Here is a 21,763-nt window from a genome sequence, read left to right as displayed (position 1 = left end):
TGAAATTATGCTGTGGGCCCACGGACTGAAGGTCCAATGGTCCCGGAAGAGATATAACCTCCCGCCTACCTGAGGAGACTCATTGATTGGAAGAGGACTTACTTCCTCTGCCTCCTCGGCCTCCTCTTCCATGGGAGAGAGGTCTGGTTGCAGTCCTACCTCTGTAGGCGGCTCTGGCTCTACTCCCCTCGCATGCCTGTTGCCCTCGAAACGCCCCTTGGCTTTCAAACGAAGCGTTGAAGGCTGGGGACGCTACGAAGGCTGGCGGAGCAGAGGCTTGCTGAGCAGGCTGCATCGGTACGAACTGCTGCTGAGGCTGAGTTTTGGATGTGGAAGGCTGTCCGATCTGAGAGACCGGTACAGCCTGAAGCACAGTTTGAGCCTGGGGTTTCCTGCTGAGGCTCCTGAACCTCTTCCTTTCCCTGGGTTGAGGTCCGGAGGTCTCGGTGGACTTCCTTTTAAAAGGAAGACCCCAGCGGAGCGAAGACTCTGGTTTGCTCTGGTTGCCTCCGCCAGAACATTATTGACCTCATCCTCAGGGAAGATGTTAGGTCCCCAGACAGAACTCTTCATGAGTCTATTGGGCTCATGCCTGATGGTGGCTCTGAAGATATGCTTCCGGCAGTTTTGTCTCTTTCAAAGTCATAAAGGTCCAATTGGAATGAAGCTAATAAGGATTTCGTCAGGACTTGGAAACAGAGGTTCCAAGTCAGCTGTTACCTCTGCGATGGTGATGGAATGCAAGGCATGACATCAACCTGCACTTAGCCTCAACTCCGCCTTGAGAAAGTCCGAATCCTGGGTAGTTGCTCACTGAACAAGGTGGGGGCACACTCAGGGTCTTTAACTGTGAACGTAGCCAGAGTTCCCGACCAATATTCAACCCGGGAAAAGAAGGAGGTGGGATCCTGGAGTTGAGGCAGCGGTGAATGGTCAATTCTGCGATCTTAGTCGTGCAGGGGGGTAGGGATGGACCGTAAGAGCCCCGACGCTGTCTGAACCTCTGTTCTCATCATCATCGGAGCTGATGGAATGAGCGTCTGCAGGGAACGCCTGATTTCAACCATAAATATTTGTCTTTCTCCTAGCATTGTTGTCTATGTCTCTAATCACCACTACTCATTGCCATGCAAGCAGTACTCTGTTCCAACAAATCCAGTTTCCATCAACATTTATTATGCTCATTGTATCCATTAATCTGTCTTGAATCTCATGCAACTGGTCATATGGGAATTTCCTGACCCTTCCACAAACTGTTTCATCACCATATGTTAACATGTCTCTTGATATCGCCATCATGTTTGTCTGGAAACACAGATGTCACACTGAATAACATCTGATTCTGTTCATTTATCTCAGTAAGGAACAACCAAAAACCAGTTAACACCCAGCCAGTAGAAACCCAGTCCAGACATGGTGACTGACGAGCAAAGACTCCCATGACGACTCCACGTGATAGACCCTTCGCCTCCGCTGTTTCCATGAGTTCTCAGTATCCCCCTCCGAGATGACCCACTCCACCACCGAGCCCTGGATACCTCCAGGAAAAGAAGGGATGGGGCCACGCTCCTTCAGCCTGCCGCTGTCTCAGCACGTCATCCTTCAGCCCTCGAGCCGGCCACCGGGATCATCCGACGCCACCCTTCAACCAGCTCCCGCCCTCCTCGAGCTGGGTGCCGCCTTCAGCCTCCCAAAGCCCAAGCTCCTTCGAGCCAACTACAATTGTCGCCAAGACAATTTCCGCATCGATACTGAACCATCCACAATGGGGGAACATTGTTCAGAGCCCATTCCTTCCAAACAAAGACGAGGTCTTGGGGGAAGAGTACCTGGAGCCCCGACGCTGTCTCTTCCAAACACGTAAAACATGTGTTCGCCGATCGTCATCATCGGGAGTCGACAGGACAAAACAGGAGCGATCGGGTTCTCAGGATTTCAACCTTACAATATTTGTCTTTCTCCCTTGGGTCACCACTACCTGCATCCAGAATCATGTACTCATAATGTTCCAACGAATCTGGTTCAAACTGTGTGTATGTTTCTTCTCCCCATTTCACATTTATTATGCTATTGCATTGTATCCATTAATCTGGGTCATATGTAAATTTCCTGACCCTTCCACTGATGTATGTTTCATCACCATATGTTAATCATGTAATATCGCTATCTGTTTGTCACATGTCAACCTGAGGGTGGTCTGTGTAACGCTGTTTACCGTGAAATCTTCCAAGATTCTGTTTATCTCAGTAAGGAACAACTCAATACAGTTAACCCCAGCCAGTATGTCGCTCCTAACCCAGTCCTTACAGAGTCACCTTTGTAAAACTCCCCTTTAAAGGGAAAGTCAGTGAAGCGACCAACATCAGGGTGGATTGGGCTTGGTCCCTGGGAAAGATAACCGTTTCCTTCGGGACCTTATCAGATCTAATCCAGGCTTCCTCTGTTAGCCTGGCATAGCCTGGGTAGGGAGGCACCAGGTCGGCTGGAAAGAACTCCAGTTCTTCCAGACGACGAGTGCCCAAACCCTCGATGGTCAGGGTGTCATTATGCAGGGGGGCGTGTAGAGCCAGCAGCCACGGGTTCCCCTTATCAAAGGGGGGCAGTCTGGAGGCATCCGGAACAACATGGGACTGCTGTACTGCTCCGGATTGGATAAATCCGGAGAGCAAGCTTTCCTGGGCCTGCATCCTTTGTGCCAATGACAGCACTGACTGACCAGAGGTCTCCAAGCTTGAAACAAGCTGAGAAGAAAGGTCTTGTAGCCTAGCTTCAACCTTGAGTCGATCCTCTGCATTAGAAGTTCGGAAAGGCCTCAGGGTCAAAGTTAGGCTGTGGGGTTTACCCTTAGACACTCTGGATCTCGACCCTTTGGACGGGGGAGTAGCCTTACTTGAGGACGCCACTGGTTTAAGAGCCAGTGACGACCTTGAGGGAGCTGGCGGATTAGACCTTTGAGGTCTAGAGGACTTTGGTAAGTCCTTCTTTTTTAAAGATTTCACCTTGGGGATAACAGACCGAGATCTGTCCCCAAGGATAGCTGGTTTGGGAAACCCCTGAAAGGAAGAAGAGGAAGGAGAACTGAAAAGGGGACTACCAAAACCCTCTCCCCCTGCCTCACTTACCACCTTACCTTCTACCTGATGGTCCAAATCTACGCTCATTGACTCGAGGTGGATGTTGATGGCCGCTACCTCTTCCGCCACCTCTCCGCACAGGTTGTCTTCTTGGGAGGGCTGCATCTCTTGCCGGATCCTCTCGATGATTGGGGCGCCAATTCCGCCGGCATTGCAGCAGAGATCCGGGCACTGGGGTAGAGGAGATTACAAAAATCTCCTCCGACAGGACATATGGTTTGCCAGACGCAACGTTCCTCCCAAATCCGCCACCCAGATCTTCAGGGTCGACAGCGAAGAGTCACGGATGATTTGGTCAGACTGTAAGAAAAGGTAGGACTTACTGAAAACATTCTCCAATTTTCTCGTATATGTCTATATAAGCCATTAAAGTCAAAAAGAGACTAAAGGTTAGCGGTCTCTTAAAACTTACCGACTCATCCACCACTAACTCGTACAGAGCATAGCAGATTTCACAGCCATCGGGGTGCCAAACAACCAGGTCCCCAACGTGGACCGAGCAGCTGGAGTGCGATCGGCACACCTCGTGTCCACATGGTTGTTGGAGAACCGCCGTGCACCCTGGCTCCTGACAACGTACCATCTGTAAGTGGAATGGTGGTACATGAGTATCGTCAAGGCAAGGTCCGCTGGAATTAGGTCCGGCGGTAATAGGCTACCTTAACACAGATTTATGGGTGATGAAACATGCGTGTCATCAGGCAAAACCCGCCGGAATTAAATCCGGTAGTAAAAAACTAATACACAGATTTATGGGTGATGAAACATGCGTGTCATCAGGCAAAACCCGCCGGAATTGAATCCAGTAGTAAAAGACTAATAATCATAGGTTATGCTACAGAATGGCCAACTATTAATTATGTTAAAAATAAGTACTCTATGAAACTCCACCGCTATGGTACTCCGCCGTGATTTGCCACTGAAATCTCGTTATGTCACATATTATGGAAACAGCGTAATGTGGTGGAAAGGAGTGTTCGCATACGGCCCATCTCTCAATCACCCAGGGCGGAAACCACATAGTGGAAACCGCCAACTAAACCAAAAACCATACCCACCGGAGTGGTAACGTGGACGATAACAACGAAAGATCCGACTAACTTGGCGGAGACTTAACATAGCGTAACTCATGATTGCATCCCTGGGACAGTGTTCGACGCTCCAGCTATAACTATGGAAAGCGAGCAAACGAAACACCACCCGATAAGGGAAAGGTAGGTGAGTGGCGGAAACCCGGCGAACGGCGACCAGTCGGGTGGGTAGCACCCTCTGGAAGCCGAATGGAACTTCCTCACGGGGGTGCCGAACGCAAGCGATCGGTTTCCCTCTGCTAGGAAGACGCCCAGGCCACGTCGCCAAAATCTAATCGATCAGGTAAAGAAGGACTAGGCTATATACACGACATAACCTGCGCAACCTTAGAATCCCAGCCTACCTTCCAAAACCAAAACTTTTTGGCTTGGTCAGGAAGGCCAGAATGAGCACGGGGAGAAGAACCTCGCATAACCTAGCCACACCCTCCAAAACCGACAGCCTGGTCAGGTGGTAGACTATGAATTGAGGAGACTTTTCATTATTCTAACCTCACCCTCCAAAACCTAACGGCCTGGCCAGGTGGGCTAAGGGTGAAGAGCAACTCTCTCATTAGCCTAACCTCACCTCCCAAAACCTAACGGCCTGGTCAGGTGGGCCAAGAGTGAACGAGGAACTCCCTCACAAACCTAACATCTCCCTCCAAAACCTCAAAACGGCCTGGTCAGGTGAGCTAGGTAGTCTGAGCATCGTGTAAGCACCTATCCTGTCTAGCCTAACCCTCCAAAACCGGTTCTGGCTTGGTCGAGTAGGCTAGGCTAGAATATACCTAATCGAATAAAACTACCTGTACGCATTAAGCACTAACATAATAAAAGTTAACCATTTGATGTGTTTTTAAGATGTCTAAAATTATATACTTATAAATACATAAATGACTCAGCGGCAGAGAGGGCCAAACAACATCCGTTATACGGAAGCGGGGATACCCAAAATGGCCACCTCTGACGCCGAATCACATGCATAAACTAATCCAAGAATAGACATGTCATCCATCCTTGTACACATCAGCTATGATCATGATAATAATAATAATACCACCATCGAAAAGGCACCAATTCGCTGATGGAGGAAGGAAACCAGTGAAAAGAGAGGAAAACTATGATCAGAAAAAGGGAGGGGTGTACCTCCATCCCTAGCTTAGATCAGTCATGATACGGGCTCCCTTACCTTCTACCAGCGAAATGGTAATTTCTCCAAATAAGGCTCCAAACTGAAATGGAGTATGGATAAAAACTAGCAGAAATATTCTGCTAATAAAATGCTAAGACTGAGGGTCAAGCATGGCAGAGGGAGACACAGCCCACGCCCGGCTGCGTTATTTACCTTGGTAAACAATATACGAACAGTCAAAATATAATGCCTCTGTAATAAAAAAAAAACCAAAGGAAATGGTACTCAACTTAGATGGTGGAAATTCCTGGTGGGATGACATGATGTAAGTAGAAAAACCGAAAAATAACACCAAAGAAAAAATACGGTGTATCCTGGAAGGCGTGCTAAATTGGAATGAATATGGCGGCCGGGGTGGTGGTTGGCTAGGTGCGGAGGGTAAGGCTTTGGAACGGCTCCTCCCTTTTCAGGGTTTTGAGAATGGAGAAATCTGTAGGAAAGATCTGTGGTAGTGGCAACCACTCACCCCTTGTGCATACCGACACCATGTAATGGTGTTCGATCCAGGGTCGTAACCCTGGCATTATGAATAGCTTTTTCTCTGGTATATTTAGCAATATTTATACCTAGAAATGAGTGCTAATGGATCATTTCACTGGGTGACACAGGTCAAGCCCAGAAATGAGTTTTTGAGAAGGACATTGGTGAATCACTTTCATTCAGGCAATGTAAATTCTGAACATTTATGCAATTCTCAATGTTTGTGCCGGCCTAGTTACTAGCATGTGTGCTGTCCCATAATGGATCATGGGCATTAAAGTCGCCTACTATTAGTTGGGGGCGATTTACATTATTTAGTATTTGTGGTAAATCACTAAAATTTGAGTTAAAATTTGGCTGATTTAGTATAGAGATAATTTGATTGTCTGGCATATGCAATTTGATTGCAGTTATTTGATATGACAATGATGTAATATTTAAGGGTTCATAAGTTGAATCATTATGAACATATATAGCTGTTCCTAGCTTGCTAATTTATAGTTTCTAAAGTTCTTAAGAGTTGTACCAATATGCTGCAAACATATGCAAATAGGTTTATGTTCCTTTAGTATTCTCTGGATTTCACCTAGCTGAAGCCAAATAGAAAATCCATTCATGTTCCATTGAATTATTTTATTGGTCATTGTTTGGTGGGATTGGTGTTAGATTTTGTAAGTTAATTGTTGATTTAGCTATATCCCGTAACATTTTAAGGGAGTTTGTATTACTTTGTGGTTTCTTTGTAGCTAGGTTTGATTGCTGAATATTTGATGCATTGATTGGTTCTTCTTCATATTTCCTTATTAGCAAATCTATTTGAGTTTTGATCATTTTTTTTTTTTAGTTTTAAGGATTCCGAGCATAGTTCGCCATGTTAAAGGGCATTTTTGGAATCTAGTGAAGTTATTTATGAAATTTCAGGTTATATTTTCATTTTTGTTAGGTAAACAATTGTACGTTATGATGAAACACTCTTGACATCCACGAGATAAATCATGTTCCGAGTGTTGAAGGAATGGTTCTGATCTCTGGGTCCCAATTATGTTTCCATTATTGGATGTTGAAATAAATTATTTTTGTTAGGAATTTCTGGTATAGGTATATTGGATCTTCAATGTGCTGGTATAAAATTTTGATTTGAATTTGTAGGTTTATTATTATTATTATTCTTTGGTCTCGTTGAGGGTTGATATGATGTGGTTGTGATTTGATGAATTTTACGGGTTTCTGATTCTTCAGTGGGATGTTTAATTGAAGGTTTCATTGTTGATTTTGGTGATGAGGGTACAGAAGAATTAGTTGATTTATCCATATTTTGGGGAATCGTTATTTATATTTGTCTTGGATTTTGGAACACTATGGATTTCCGCTTGTGATGCAGTTAATGTAATCTGTTTCAGATTAATGGGCAAGACTGGGGTTAGATCGATCTGTGAACGGTATGTTAGGTTTTTTACCCTAAGGGGGAGTTCTGTCAATTACTTTCCTTTTTTTATTATGGTTATTTTTATCAGTTAAGTTTTCTGTGGATGATGTTAGTGCATTATGAGTATCCAGATCTGGATTATTAACCTCCGTTGATTTTTCCATATCATTGGAAATTGTTTCTGAATGATTAACTGGGCTTGTTACTGGAGATCTCTTGTGATGTAAGAGAGGTCTGTTGCAACTGTACTCTTGGGCTTTTATGAGTAGTATAGTGAACCCCAAATTCGGGAATGGTGCTGTTAGCTAAAATCTGTGAATACTTAAAACCCCTCTAAAAACACTTAGAACTGCCCATTTTGATAGTTTAAACACAAGAAAAACCCTGTAGAAATGCTTATACCTGAGTATTTTAATAGTTGTATCACAAAAAGTGCATTTATTCATGAAAATTATATGAAAATACAGTAATTAATGAATATTTCTCAGTGAAAAATACCGTGAATGGCGAATTTTCCGAATAATGGTTAGATATGTTCCACAGTTATGAGTCCATGGTGTGTGAGAACATTTTTACTGAATATGGTGTATCTCAGCTATTCTGTGTTGAGATTCTTTATGTTTATTTTGAGTTGTTACAGCATTTGAATATGAATGGCGTTTTACCTGATCGATTCCTCTCACCTTCAGTTTGAGTTTGGCTTCGTTAACGGGCATACCAGTTCTGTCCATTAACATTTGTAATTCTGTATAATAATGATGAAATTTACAGTCTTTAGATTTTGCATGATGATTTAATTTGCATTTGACACATTTGAAGGTTTTGCATTTCCAATTTGTTGTATGGTCTTCAGACCATACAGCACATATAGCGTTATTTCTACACCTTTTTGTTGAGTGGCCATATTTTAGACAGAACATTGGAGAGGTTTAGGGACAAAGGGGCAGACTTCTCTATTTAGTCCTAGAATTCTTATTTTTCGTGGTAGTTCCTGGTTTGTAAATTTTATTTTGACTATTTTAATATGTTTATTTGCATCCTTTCTACTTGGGACAGTATATAATTCCAAGTCATGTATGTTATTGTATCTTAATTTAAGGGAGTCACTTAAGATTTGTTTTGAAGGTAGCTCTTTTCATCATTGTCTGGGAGCATCACTGTTCCTTGTGTATAGTTTAGTTTTCATGGCTGGTTACTGTTACTTTTATTTAATTTATATTGGTTATTTATAGAAACGTTGTTGATTGGGCTGTGGTTGTTGTTTGTATTAGCCATTCATTGTTGTTGATGTGTCTACATTCCATACCTTGTGTGGGGTGTATACTCGTATTTAATAATTTGTTCTCTAATATGGCTGATGAGATCTGTTTTTCTGCTTTTAATATTAAAAATCTGGACCAATTGTCCGGTCCAAAAATATGTTCAAAATGAACTAGTGGTGGATTTAGTTGATAGTTATTTCTTTTTGATTTTTTCACATTCATTGGTGACGAGTTGTCTTGTGTTAATGGGGTTTTAGGAGGATTACTTGTCTCTATTTTAGAATTATTGTCCATTATGTATGGTTCCAGTGATATGATACTGGAGTTTACCAATTTGTTTTTATTTGTTTCTTTTTTATTTTCTAAACTCTCCGAGTCTTTAGGAATTGATATTTTACTTGGAACAGGATGTTCCTTTGTAGCGTTTATACTAAGGAGATTCGGGAGTGACGTTCCAATAGTCATCGACTGTGCCAGAATTTTACCATCATGGGGTCCAGGGGTACTGAAATCTTTATGAATACTTTGCATAAAGGATTAAAAAAAAAAAAAATTAGTAAATCTTGAAAAGATATCATTGGCTTTTTATGAAGTTGAATGTTTCACTAATGGCACAAGCAGGAACTGACTCCCAAATGTCCACGTCCCTACCCTACCCCAAAATGGGATGGCATATCATGATTAGTATGACCCAAGTGTAAGCAAAACCCGCTTGCTAGGACCGAGTGTATTGTAATAATACAGTCATCCCCATCCTAATCACAATGTGGGCTAACCGGACAGAAAGCCAAGAGTCCTGTTCCTAGAACCAGGCCCCCCCCCATGGAATCCGTGATCCAGCCCCATAGAATAGTTCCGCCTGAAAAAACAGGTCTGAACATTATCAGGTAGATGATGGTTCTACCACAGTTCCCACTATTTAGCTTCAGATTCAACTTCACTCCATGCTATGATATGTTTTCCTATTTATTAAGTTTGGTAATTTTGACAAAAGTGGAAAAATCCACAAAATTACTCCTAAAATATTTTATTATATATGTGGGACACTTGGGATCAAACTTAGGGAAAAAAAATAATAATAATCCCTAGGTTCGAGAGCCCCCTCACCACGTCAAGGTAGTCTCAATTTGAGGGGGGTGGGTTAGTGTCACAGTAGTTGAATGGTATTACCAGTGACTTTGTGCTCCAGTGGTTCTGAATTCAAGTCTACCTAGGGGTTGGATAGATTTTCACTGTGCCCATAATCTTGCAGTCTCTGTGGAGTATGGATGGGGAATCTATAGGGGACCCATAGGGTTGAGAGGGATCTTGGTTGTCAGTCATATGCAAACAAATTTGGTCTCTAGGTAACTGTGCCATTACACAACAACCTGTTCCTTTCCTCAGCTGCTTGGTGGTGACCTGTCAAGATTTTAATTTATAACAACTTATAAATTGAAATGCATTCAATGCATAAGATTTTTTTGAACATTTTCATTTATTTATTTTTGGGTTGTTTAACCCAAATATGTTATTATATGGCTGATTAACCAAACCACAGGTCAAAATTCAACACTCACCCTTTAACAAAGTTGACTATCCTGTGTAAAAATAAGCACCATCATGAAAATTACATCAGGTTACTAAAAGACTGTTTTCTTGTTCTTTTATTACACCAACAGTACTCAAGATTTACAGATGATTAAGTTTGGTCTTGTACTTAAAAGGAAGGCATATTAATCAGTACAAATATAGAACAAAGGAGAATTAATCTAGCTTAAATCATTTTGAGAACATAATTCAGCACTGTCAAAAAAGTGTACTTGAATAGTTGCCATGAAATTGGGTTTCCACACATTTGTTCTTGTAATAAAATTGAGTAGAATATTTAAATATTAAAAACATTTTCACAGGAGTCTATTTTATGAGTAAATGTCTTACACCTTGAAACAGAGTTCTCTTGCAGATATGTTGTTTTACATGCATAAAAAAATCACCCCCCTCCCCCAAGGTCTATCTGACTTATTTTCCGACAATTTTCTTGGTATGGCAAATAACCTCAGAAGTTAGTCTTATGATGAAATCAGACTATTGAATAATTCTTGTACTCGCACAGTAATATACAGTATATATATATATTTGAAAAACCTGTATTTACATTGACAATCTTTAAATAACTTAATTTTAAAAATGTACATACTCTAGTAAATTATTTTATGCATTATGAGTTTTTTGATAAAGTAGTTTGCTGGGATAAACATGGTTTTTTATTTTTTCTATTCATATCCTAGATTCTGCTTTGTGTGCAAGAGCTTCAGTATTATAAAAAAGGACAATTAAGGAAATAACAGAAAGTTCAGGTGAGTATATGACATTTAACAGTGATAAAAAATATTTTTCCCAGAACATCATGTTAATTAACATAACATGCCAAATAATTATAGAGATATTTTTGACAATACTGTATTCAGTTATCAGTATTCATTTCATTTTTCATTATTTCATTATTCATTTCATTATAATTGGTCTGTTTACCAGATTTGCTTTCTGTAAGTAATTCTCCTAGGTAATGGTCACGTGAACTATTTAAATTTTCCAAGTTAAAATTGAAAGAAAAACCAAGAACATCAGACTTGGGTATCCCCCAGTTAAATACTACCCCAGTTAAATACTATAAAGTGAAAGATTAGACTGCTGTACAGAAATTGAATTTTCCACCTAAAATGAAAGGTTTGTTTCTTAAGACAGTTCATGCCTTGACCTGGGTTTATATGACATTTTATCATACCGTGCATTCTTCTTAGAAACAAGGAACTCTTGCACAAGTTTAGAAAAAATAGCTTCAAAACTGTTAATTTATCCACTAATAATTTCCATAAAATATTCAGTAACTCAAAATTATGCCACTGATGGAAATTTGTAATAGAAAATAAAAATGTTATCATCCAGTTGTTAGTGCAGTATTACAGGAAGCTTCAACTCCTGAAGGTTTGTTTTGTCTCCTGTAGCTCAGAGCTTATTTTACACTGATAGTGGTTTCAAGGTTTACAGGGCAAGTTGGAACTGTCTTCCTCATTAACAGGAAACAAGCAATACCTTTCTTGCCTACATTGATAAAATTAATTATTAATAGTGAAAAATTTAAACTATCATTATTTGAAAAAAAATTGTGCAATGATTAAAAAAATAGCCATATCTTACCAAAACTGTTCTTATTAATGGACCGATTATTATGAGCACGCTAACAAATCTAAATCTAACACACTCTTACATCCCAGTTCCAATAAATGGTAAATTTTCATGAAGCAGTGCTAATGGAGTCTGGAAATCAGGTACTGCAGTACAACAATACAAATGTTTATATAATTTCCAAACACTATGAACAATTAATAAACCATGCTGCACAAGAACAAAACATCATAAGCACAATATTTCACATTTGAAAATCTGGGTACTTTTTATTCTAGTAGTCCCGATTTAAAAAGATTGATAACTGTTTGCCTAAAACATACACGTTACCTACATTTGAATTTTAAACAAAAATAAATCAAATCCAGTACTATACAAACTGAGTTCACACTTCCCCTTATACAAAAACCAGAAGAAATTACTTTTACATTTGATAAAGTCTGCATGCCATAAACCTTACAAGATATTGTAACTTACATGTCTAATATACTGTATGTATATATATTTATATATATAAATTTGATATAACCATCAGAATTTTGTATCAAGACTAGGAGTAGAGACACAAATTGCCATAAAATCTGGCAAGAGGTAGAAATACCCATATATCTAAATATGTTTGGCATCAGAGAAGCTGTAAAAAAGCTGTTCCATTCTTAATCACCCTTTCAGTGCTGCCCCACCAAATGAATATGGCTCATAACATTACCACATTTATGATGCTACAATGTCTTAAAATGTGGGAATTACAATAATAATGTAGACTGCCACAATATGTTGTTATTAAGCTGACCTTGTGCCACTTCAGTATTGGCTCTTTTTTGAATGAGCAATCTATAAGAATGTGTCACAGTGATAGAACTGTTTAATGAAAACACTGTTACTTTTGTTTAGTTTAGAAGTGGTTTTTCTTTATACTGTATGTACAAAATTACATTTTATCAAATTGCAACTTCAGCCAAAATGGATAAATTGAAAATTGAAGTTGTGATATTCTGATAAAAGAGCTGCAAGGAATCTAGGTCTGGGACTTGTTGTTTTGTTGAAGAAAATTAAGAAAGTAAAAGTGAATGTATTATTCTTTTAAGTTCTATTGTATTCTTGCGTGATTGTTTTGTGATGTAGTTACTTAAGGTGCACAAAACTGTTGTGGATTTTATTAATTTCAACTTTCTATTAGACTAACTGTTGAGCATGACAAGGAGTTTGGGTGATACTTTATTACTTATAAAAAATTTGAGTACATTTTCAAATGTACTTCAAAATCAGTGTTTAACCAGTGACACTGTTACTGACTTTTATAGTTGTAAAATCTAGTTTAACCTGACAACTGAGCTAAAACTCTTAATTCTCACAGAGCTGGCCCCAAACTGTAATGACTGTGAAAGTAGATAGACAGAAAAATTTAACAATATTGATATATGTGTAATGTATAATGTTTAGTGATAGCAATTTTGTGTTATCAGAAAATTGGCATACACACAAAATGCCTGGCTGTCTTTATAAACTATTTTACAATAATAATAAAGTAAAGCAATTGTCCAATCCTAGGTCCTAAAAATTATCATTCCGTTTTAAGATTTATGAGACAAAATTATACTTAGTTGCAAAGCAAAATGTTAGTAGTGATGATCAGTATACACCTCTCCTTTCATGTTTTCAATAAGTTGTGTATTAAATACTATTTATCTTTTATTTAAAGAAATATTTTAGCCCAGTACTATCAGTATCTAGAATTTTTACTCTATGAGATTGTAGTTTTCTGTTTATCATTAAGTAATTTAACAATTTTTACTGCTGTGAGTAAATGGTGTGCCTTCTCTTATGATATGATCCTAACAAACTGTATTCACACAGCATAAAATGTTCTGCAGGTAAGATATACCACTCTAGAAGATTATTGCAGGGTCTTAACTTGGTTCCAAGTTATGTGGAGATTCATTTTTTGCAGTAATCTTTCCCAGATCATAAAGTTACATTTCCTCATTACCCACAGATTATGTACTGTAAAGCCCAAATACTAATGTGATGAGGTATCTCTCAGTAATATATCTAATGTTGCAAAATAGTCCTAATTAATAAAACAATATTAGCCCTTGGCATTTGATAGAGGGAACATGCAGAAATATAAAAAAAAAAATTTAAAGCAATTTGTATTTTTCCTAGACATGCAAACCACAGCTTTTCATAAATAGGACATCCTTCATTGCGATCTAGAATGGCTGTTAGATCTTAGTATACAAGGTAGTTAAAATGGTGGAGATAGGGGGATGTGCATCCTTCATTGTGATCTAGAATGGCTGTTAGATCTTAGTATACAAGGTAGTTAAAATGGTGGAGATAGGGGAGAGATGAATGTATCCATACTTTTCTCATTCTCACCATTCCATTATTTCCTTTGGCAACAGAGACAAAAATAAATGGGGTGGTTGATGTAGGTATAACCTATATGAAGGGCTTTTAGGAAAGGGTAATCCCATGAGAAGCAAAAAGAGCATTGAGTTCCATCATGACAAAGTCAGTCTTCCAGTTGCTTGTGCAAGGAAGGAATGAATGGCCACATCCACCTCCCAGCATTCTGGTGTAATAGAAACTGGGGAAATGCGTAAGTTCTCTGAAGGTAGAGGGAATTTGAGGAGGAGTAATAAATTTTTTGGAGAACCATGACAACTCCCATAGAAGTTGGTAAGTAGGTAAGCAGCTTTTTCTGGCTATCCATACATGATGGGTTCAGAGAAAACTCTACTGTGTCTTTCCTCCCCCTTGTTAAAGAAAAAGGACAGAAGGCAGCGTATTCTAAACTACTAGAGTAGGTGCTTGTTGTACACTTATCTAATGCACCCCAATACAGTACACTTAGGAAGATGAAAGGAAAGAATAACCATTCACTCCTTAATCACTCTTCATATAAGAAGGTACCAAGCTTATGTATTCAGAGGATATTTGGGGTACCTGTTGTCCAGGGACTTGTGGGTGACATACCACAAGTAGTTTCAAGTAAAGTTGATCTGACTATGCCATTCTCCAGCCCTCATTACCTGAAAAACTGAAAAGATGAGAGAGGGTCCCACACCCCTAACTTTGTGTGCATGGTTAACTCCACCAAGGTTGAGAGGTCCAACCCTGTTTAAAAATCTCCCACCTACATACACCCAAGGTGAACAAAGGGGAGAACCCAACCTGCTGCTCACCTGTGCACAGTATGAAGACCAAGCATGGACCTTAGAAAATGCAGACAGTGCAGGTAGAAGACTTTAGCTTTGGGAGGCAACTCTTCTAGGAGGACACTCCAAAATCAAACCAGTGGGTAGAAGGGACCCTTTAGTCTTGGTAGGCACCACTTCTAAGAGGAGGTTTCTGAATACAAAACTTGTCCTCCCACCTTAGACTGTGCCATAGCCATTGTACTGTGGCCTTAGGTTTGAGTTCCCTTGCCTGAGGGTACAATCAGGCATTTATCCTCTTTTTTGTTCACTTTCCAGTTTTTTAGAAAAGTGTGTATGACAGGCTGATGAGAAAGCAAAATTTGCTTGGTGGATTATCAGGAAAGTGCCGTCGTCCTTACCTAATCTTTTCCCTCTGACCGTTTTATTTCTAAATCCATCTTGACTGTCCTTCCCCAGTTGTGGCAAACCTGGCAGATTTCTTTTGCCTTAACAAAGTCTGCTGGCCCCACTTGTTCACCAGTTGCTTCCAGCGCTTTTTTCAATGACGTATGGTGACATTTATTTATACTCTGAACAGAATTTTTTAAAATAATGTAAATACTGTTGCTGTTGATGGTACAGGCAGTCCCTGCTTACCGGCGGCATTGGATAATGGCATTTCGGTGTTGTGCCGGTAAAATGTTTATCAGCGCTATTGTCACCGATTTTCGGTTAGCGGTGCATGGCTGGGAACGAAACCCCCACCGTTACCCAGGGCTACTGCCTGTATTGTTGTTTATTGCTGTGTTGATTTTACCATGTTACTGTTGTTATGAGTGTATTTATTAGTTTTGATTCTGATTTTATGTTAATTTTAATTCTTTCAGGAGACATTGAGCTGAACCCTGGGCCTGTTACTCATAAAATTGCAAAGTACTATATTCGGGGCTTGAGGTCAAAATTCCTTGATCTCCAGAGTTGTGCCCGTAACTATGATTTTTTTTTTTATCTGAGGTTCTTGTAAGTGGTAACAAGTCAAAGGTGTCAAGTTTTTAATCCCAGGGTTTGATGGCCTTGACTTTATTTATCATCGTAGCATCCCACCCGCTCAAGGTATGGCTGTATACTCTAAGCCCAGATGACCTATTTATCAGAAAAATTTGGAGTGTAGTTGCCATAAAGTTCTTTGTTTTAAAATTTTCAGTAAGTTCTACAAAGTTTATGTATTTGCTGTTTACTGTAATCCAAATATCGATGATTCTATATATGACTGTCTTTTGTAGAGGATTACTGTAGTATGGCTGAGTCACAGGATTCAAAAGCTTCGTTTGTAACTTGTGGAGACTGTAGTGCAAAGCACAGTGAGTGGCTAAATTCAGATTCCACAGATCAACATGGCCAGTCTGCTCTTGAGTTCTGTTTATCCTCCGATTTTGTCCAGCCAATCGAGGAACCCACGCACATTCCTGGTAATACAGTAGATTAAACCTCATATTCACATTTGTTCCAGCTATTGTGAAGTCCAAGGTCTGTGAATATATAGGCACTTCTGATCATTGCGCCATTGAGATGGACACATCTGTCAATCAGTATATTCCTAATTCCACTATCGGAAAAACACTCTGGTTGAAATCCAGAGCCAATTGGGATCGCATTATTGAAGCTTGTCAGGCACTTAATATTTGAAATGCTATATTAGATCCTAATCTCAAGAAGAAGTTAAATGAAATGCTGATAGCAATTTTAATAAGGTATGTCCCTAGAAGTGTCACAAAATTTAGGACAAATGCCCAGCCATGGTTTGATGATACATGTAGATGAACCTACTATGACAAACAGACCAAATTCAATGCACCGAGAGAAATTACATTAATTCCTTGAAGAGGAAACGAAGGAATTACTCAGCCTCATCTGTGGTGGACCAAATTGGCATCATCTATCTTTGGATCATGATCGTCTTCTGTTCCGCCACTAACAGATGATGGTCAGTTGTTACTGGCCCTAGGGAAAAGGCTGAACCACTTCATCAAGCTTTTGAAGCTAAGCAATCAGCTGAGGATGTCCCTTTCCCTGATACTTTGTCATCCTGAACCTCTTACAAAATTTGCATTTCCCTCCAGGGATGTAAGAAAATTCTGGATAATCTTGACAGCTGGAGTGGGGAAGACCCTGATGGATTCTTCCCTTTATTTTTTAAAAGTTTCTAGTGTTGTCTCCCAAGTTTAGTAGATTCTATAGATTTTTATGACAACATAGTATCTTTGCAGATGAGCGCAAGCTTAGTACAGTAGCGCAGTGCCTGTTCCAAAGAGTGGCATATCTACAGACTGCACTAACTACAGGCTAATCTCTATTCTGCCTGTGCTCTACAAAGTTGATGGAAAACTTATTTTTAAGCCACTATATAAGTATGGTGAATCTAAAGGGTTGTTAGCCGATAGTCAATATACATATAGGAAGCAACTGGGTACTGGCAATGCTCTTTTAGACTTGACATGCCATTTGCAAGGGAACCTTGATAAGGGTTTTGAGTGCAGAGTAATTTAATGTTCCACAGAGCGGTGTTCTTGGTCCACTGTTATTTTTAGTGTATACAAGTGACATGGCTGTTGGCCTGGAAAACAAGATTGTTCAGTACAATAGTATGCAGATGATGCAACACTTGTGGGTGTGGTAAGTCTCCACTTTTGTGAAATGAAGCTGCCCTCAGCCTCAATCTGGACATGGACCAGATCAGGGAATGGTGTAGTTGGTGGGGTATGAGGCTAGACTCCAATAAAACAAAAACACTATTGATTAGCAGATCTTGTACAGATTCCCCACCTCCATGCTCCCCTCCAGATGGATGGAACTTTGCTGAATGAGTCTGAAACTTTAACTTTTCTAGGTGTAACCTTTGACTCGCATCTAACTTTTGAGAACCATCTAATGAAAGTTTCAGCAAATGCTGCAAAAAAGTTAGGTATGGTTCATAAGGCCTCATATATTTATAACAGATATAAAATCAGTGCAACCTGTTTTACGTAATTTGTACTCCCTTTACTAGAATATTGTTCTCAAGTGTGGATGTCTGCTTCTGCCAGAGATTTATCTCTTTTAGATATGCTTCTGCTAGAGATTCATCTCTTAGATAGAGTGGTTCGTGGTGGTAGGTTTCTGTTTCCTAATAGTAGTAGTTATGACTTGGACCATCAACAGATGGTCTCTTGTTTGTCACTTTTTCACAAGTATTTCAACAGAATTCTTTCACATTCACAACTGATCCCTAATCCTCTTTATCTGCCAAGAGCAACCACATTCGCTGAACACCAGCACCAATATGAAGTAAATGTGCCTCACTGTCGAACTTCTCAGTTCCAGAGGTCCTTTACTACACTGTTGGGCTGTGGAACAACCTCCCAGAGGATATCATGAAATTGGAACTTTAGAAGTTCAACCAAAGGTGCAATGCATTACTACCCTAATACTATTCTCCTTGCATTTTAATACATTTTTATTTATTTGTTAATTTAATTTTTTTAATAAGTGGAATCTCTTCTTTCTGTACTTCCCTTTACCTCCTCTTACTTCGTCCTAATGAACACCATATTCTTTGGAAGCTTGAATTTCAAGTCAATGGCCCCTGCAGGCTTGTTCCATATGAATAGGTTTCATCTTCTGAATAATAATAGTGGCCAACTGAGCTGTGAAGAATAGGGTGATAGCCCCTTGCTGCAGACAATGATAGGTGCTCTTGTCTTAGCAAAGAAAGATGAGGAAATACCAGATCTGGTGAACAGATACTGTGATTGGAGAGCAACCCTTCTGCGACAGTCACAAAAGATGGCCTACTTTCCTTGATGCATTTTGCTGAGGAATTACAGAGGTATGCAAAAATTTCTCTTTCTGCTCTGCAAGGACAGCTTCTCTCTTGCAGAAGGTGCTGGATAACCATCACCTGTGAAGGTGGAGAGATTGAAATCTCCTGATTGTAGCTCTGTTGTTTTACAGGAGAGATTTCATGACTATGTCAGTGAGGGCACCCATCCACACATCTAACCAAGCGTCTAACCAAGAACTGCATGCAATGAAGCCATTATTATGGATTTCAAGTTACTGAACTTTACAGCTTTGAAGGTGAGGCCCTCCTAACACTCTCTCAAGAGAGAGGGAGGTTTGCCAGTCACCAGATCCTCTGCAGCCTCCAGTATATAGAACCTCTGCTTATGTATAAGAGGGGGCAGGAAGGAGTTTTCTTGATCTGCTAGCAGTAAGGGGGCTCCCAGACCTGCAGATAAAGGCTTTAGCTCCACCACAACACCATGAGATACAATGACCATGACAACCTGACTGACATTCTTGCCTCTGGATGAAGCCAAAAATCCACTCTGGAGTAGATTCTTGTGCTAATGAATGAGTGAAAGAACCTCCTGAAAACATTGTTCCAATTCAGCCTAAAGGGGTTCTGGAGGAACAGGTCCCACAGAACCTAAAGGATCCCCAGAAGTTTGACCTATCCACTCTCTTGGATTAGAAGGGTCATGCCAGGCTTCTGCTCCCATTCAGCACCAGTCAAACCTCTTGTTGGAGAATGCAGATGGGAACCAACAAGATTTCAATCTGAACCGAGTTCAGACCTCAACTTTGATACTAGGTCAAAACCAAGTATGGACACCGGAGAGAAGAGCAAGAGGTTACACTACTCTTCTCTCTCTCTCTCCTCATGCTGGTGTGGGGAACCATGCCTGCAAGAGATGGTAGAAATCAGAGATCTTTCCTTACAGTGAGAACTCCCATGCTGTGATTGCAAGCACCAAGTGAGAAGATGGTGTAGGGTCCTTCTCTATCTCTCCTCATGCTGGTGTGGGGAACCATGCCTGCGAAAGATGGTAGAAATCAGAGATCTTTCCTTACAGTGAGAGCTTCCATGCTGTGATTGCAAGCACCAAGTGAGAAGTTAGTTAGTTAGTTATAAATGATTTGTTTAACCAGACCTCTGAACTCTTTTAGGGTTCTTCGATGGTGTAGGGTCCCACCTACATACACCCAAGGTGAACAATGGGGAAAACCCAATCTACTGCTCACTTGTGCACAGTATGTATGGGCACTGAGCATAAAGCAAAGAAAAGGCAGACTACACAGGCCTGCTCCATAGTGGCTCAACTGAGTTATGAGGAATGGGGCTACCTCCCCAATGAGCCCCAAGTTGAGGTTGGGACCCAGTGTGGGAGGAAGGAGGGGGCTACACAGTCCCTTGCCAGTGAGAGCCTGAGAGCTCACAATGCAAAGATAAGGGAGTGTTCCTCATGTCCAAGTGGTTATATACTGCAATACCAACCCTGCCTGAGGTATGGCATTCACTTGGAGGGAAACTGACACCTCAGCTTTGCCAGTGAGAGGGGGAGCAATAGGAAGAGGTCTACCTGAACATCTTCCCATGGGTTTTGGACTTGCCTTTCTTCTTCTTCTTACATCGAGGAAGAGTGTCCAAGGATGAGGAGGAAGACAACGAAAATGAAGTGGAAGACAATAATGATGAGGAAGAAAGGGGGAAGAATGGTAGCAACGCTTCTTCCTTTTAGCCTTCTTATCTAACTCCTTGGTGTACTTGCACACCGGAGAGTTGGTTGAAGCAGAAGAAAGGGAAGTCGCAATGTCAGCTTGCTCAGCTATAGGCATCACCACGGGATCCGGGGATCATCTGTCAGAAAGGAAGATGTCACTGGGACTGCTGAAGCATATACATTGGTGGGTGGTTGGTCAGGGTTTCTTCCTGCTAATGAATCTGGAAAAGCTGCAACAGTGGGTTTGTTAGTAGGTGACATACCCCGCCTAGATAGGGAGGAGCCAGGGATAGGCAGGAGAAGGGTGGTAGCCAGAAGAAAAAGGTTTCAGAAGGATTCGGCATAATTTCCAGTGGAGTGATATTCTCTGAAGAATAATTTCCAGTGGAGTGATACCCTCTGAAGAACATAAGAAAACCTTCCCTAGCTTCTGCTTCCTTTTGCCATACTTCTTCCATGGGGGTGATGGGCATGAGGAACATTCGCCACAAGGAATATAATGAGTCCATTCTCTTTCCCCTATGAGTAGCACATACTGTAGTTCGTCTACTGGAATAGGGGACATGAAGCGGCTACATGGCAGCCCATGACCCTCACACCGACACTGGGCTTGTTTATTATCTGAGAAAAACAAGACAAAGACACAACCAACAAGCAAAAGGTACTCACACAATGCATAGAGCAAGGTATTAACTATAAGTTATAAGGCATCTTGGTATTCTTCCAAAATTCAACATTACACTGAAAAGAGAGAGGGGCATCCAATTGCTGTGGCCAAAAAAAAAAAAAAAAAATGGAATGACAAGAGTAACCTCATGTCTCCCCCATCTCTACCATTTTAACTACCTTCATAACTACTCCAGCTCAGGCTGAAAGATACTCCCTATGAAAGGTGAATGGTTGTATCCCCACAGGAACAAACTGTTTCCTAACTCCTAGGATGTAATGTCAGTGGTTGCCTTGCAGAAAGCCAGTGAATCATTATTAAGACCTACTGTATAGTATATGCTGAAGCACCATTTGAATGCAAATTAACAGAAAAATATAACTAATTTTGATATGAGACATTATCTTCAAACCATAAGAACACAAGTTCACAGTCCCATAAATTTAGACGTTTCCAGCTTTCAGTATAAATTAAGGAGCCATAAATCCTTATGAATTAGCATCATTAATGTGTTAATGTTATTTTAAATATATATTTCAATGAAGTTTTTCTCCTACGTATATTTTTATAACCTCTCACAAATAGAATAGCTAATTTCAATAATTACGACTTCTCTCAAAACATGTGACAAGAGCATTACCATAAAAAAAAATTTTTTTTCACTGTAATCTA

The 21,763-nt window shown here is 40.3% G+C and overlaps 1 long non-coding RNA gene across 2 annotated transcripts in view; it reads left to right on the top strand.

Annotated features, from left to right (window-relative positions):
• LOC136838800 (uncharacterized) overlaps nt 1-21,763 on the top strand; it is a 412,093-nt gene that overhangs the window by 348,275 nt on the left and 42,055 nt on the right. For both annotated transcript variants that reach the window (XR_010853112.1, XR_010853113.1), the window contains one exon: nt 10,838-10,906. This is a non-coding gene — a long non-coding RNA (uncharacterized lncRNA). The remainder of the gene's footprint in view (nt 1-10,837; nt 10,907-21,763) is intronic.

The sequence above is a fragment of the Macrobrachium rosenbergii genome, chromosome 5 (genome assembly GCF_040412425.1).
Source record: "Macrobrachium rosenbergii isolate ZJJX-2024 chromosome 5, ASM4041242v1, whole genome shotgun sequence".
Taxonomy (NCBI): domain Eukaryota; kingdom Metazoa; phylum Arthropoda; class Malacostraca; order Decapoda; family Palaemonidae; genus Macrobrachium; species Macrobrachium rosenbergii.
Note: the sequence above shows the minus strand (reverse complement) of the source record. Positions and strands in the feature narration are given on the sequence as shown.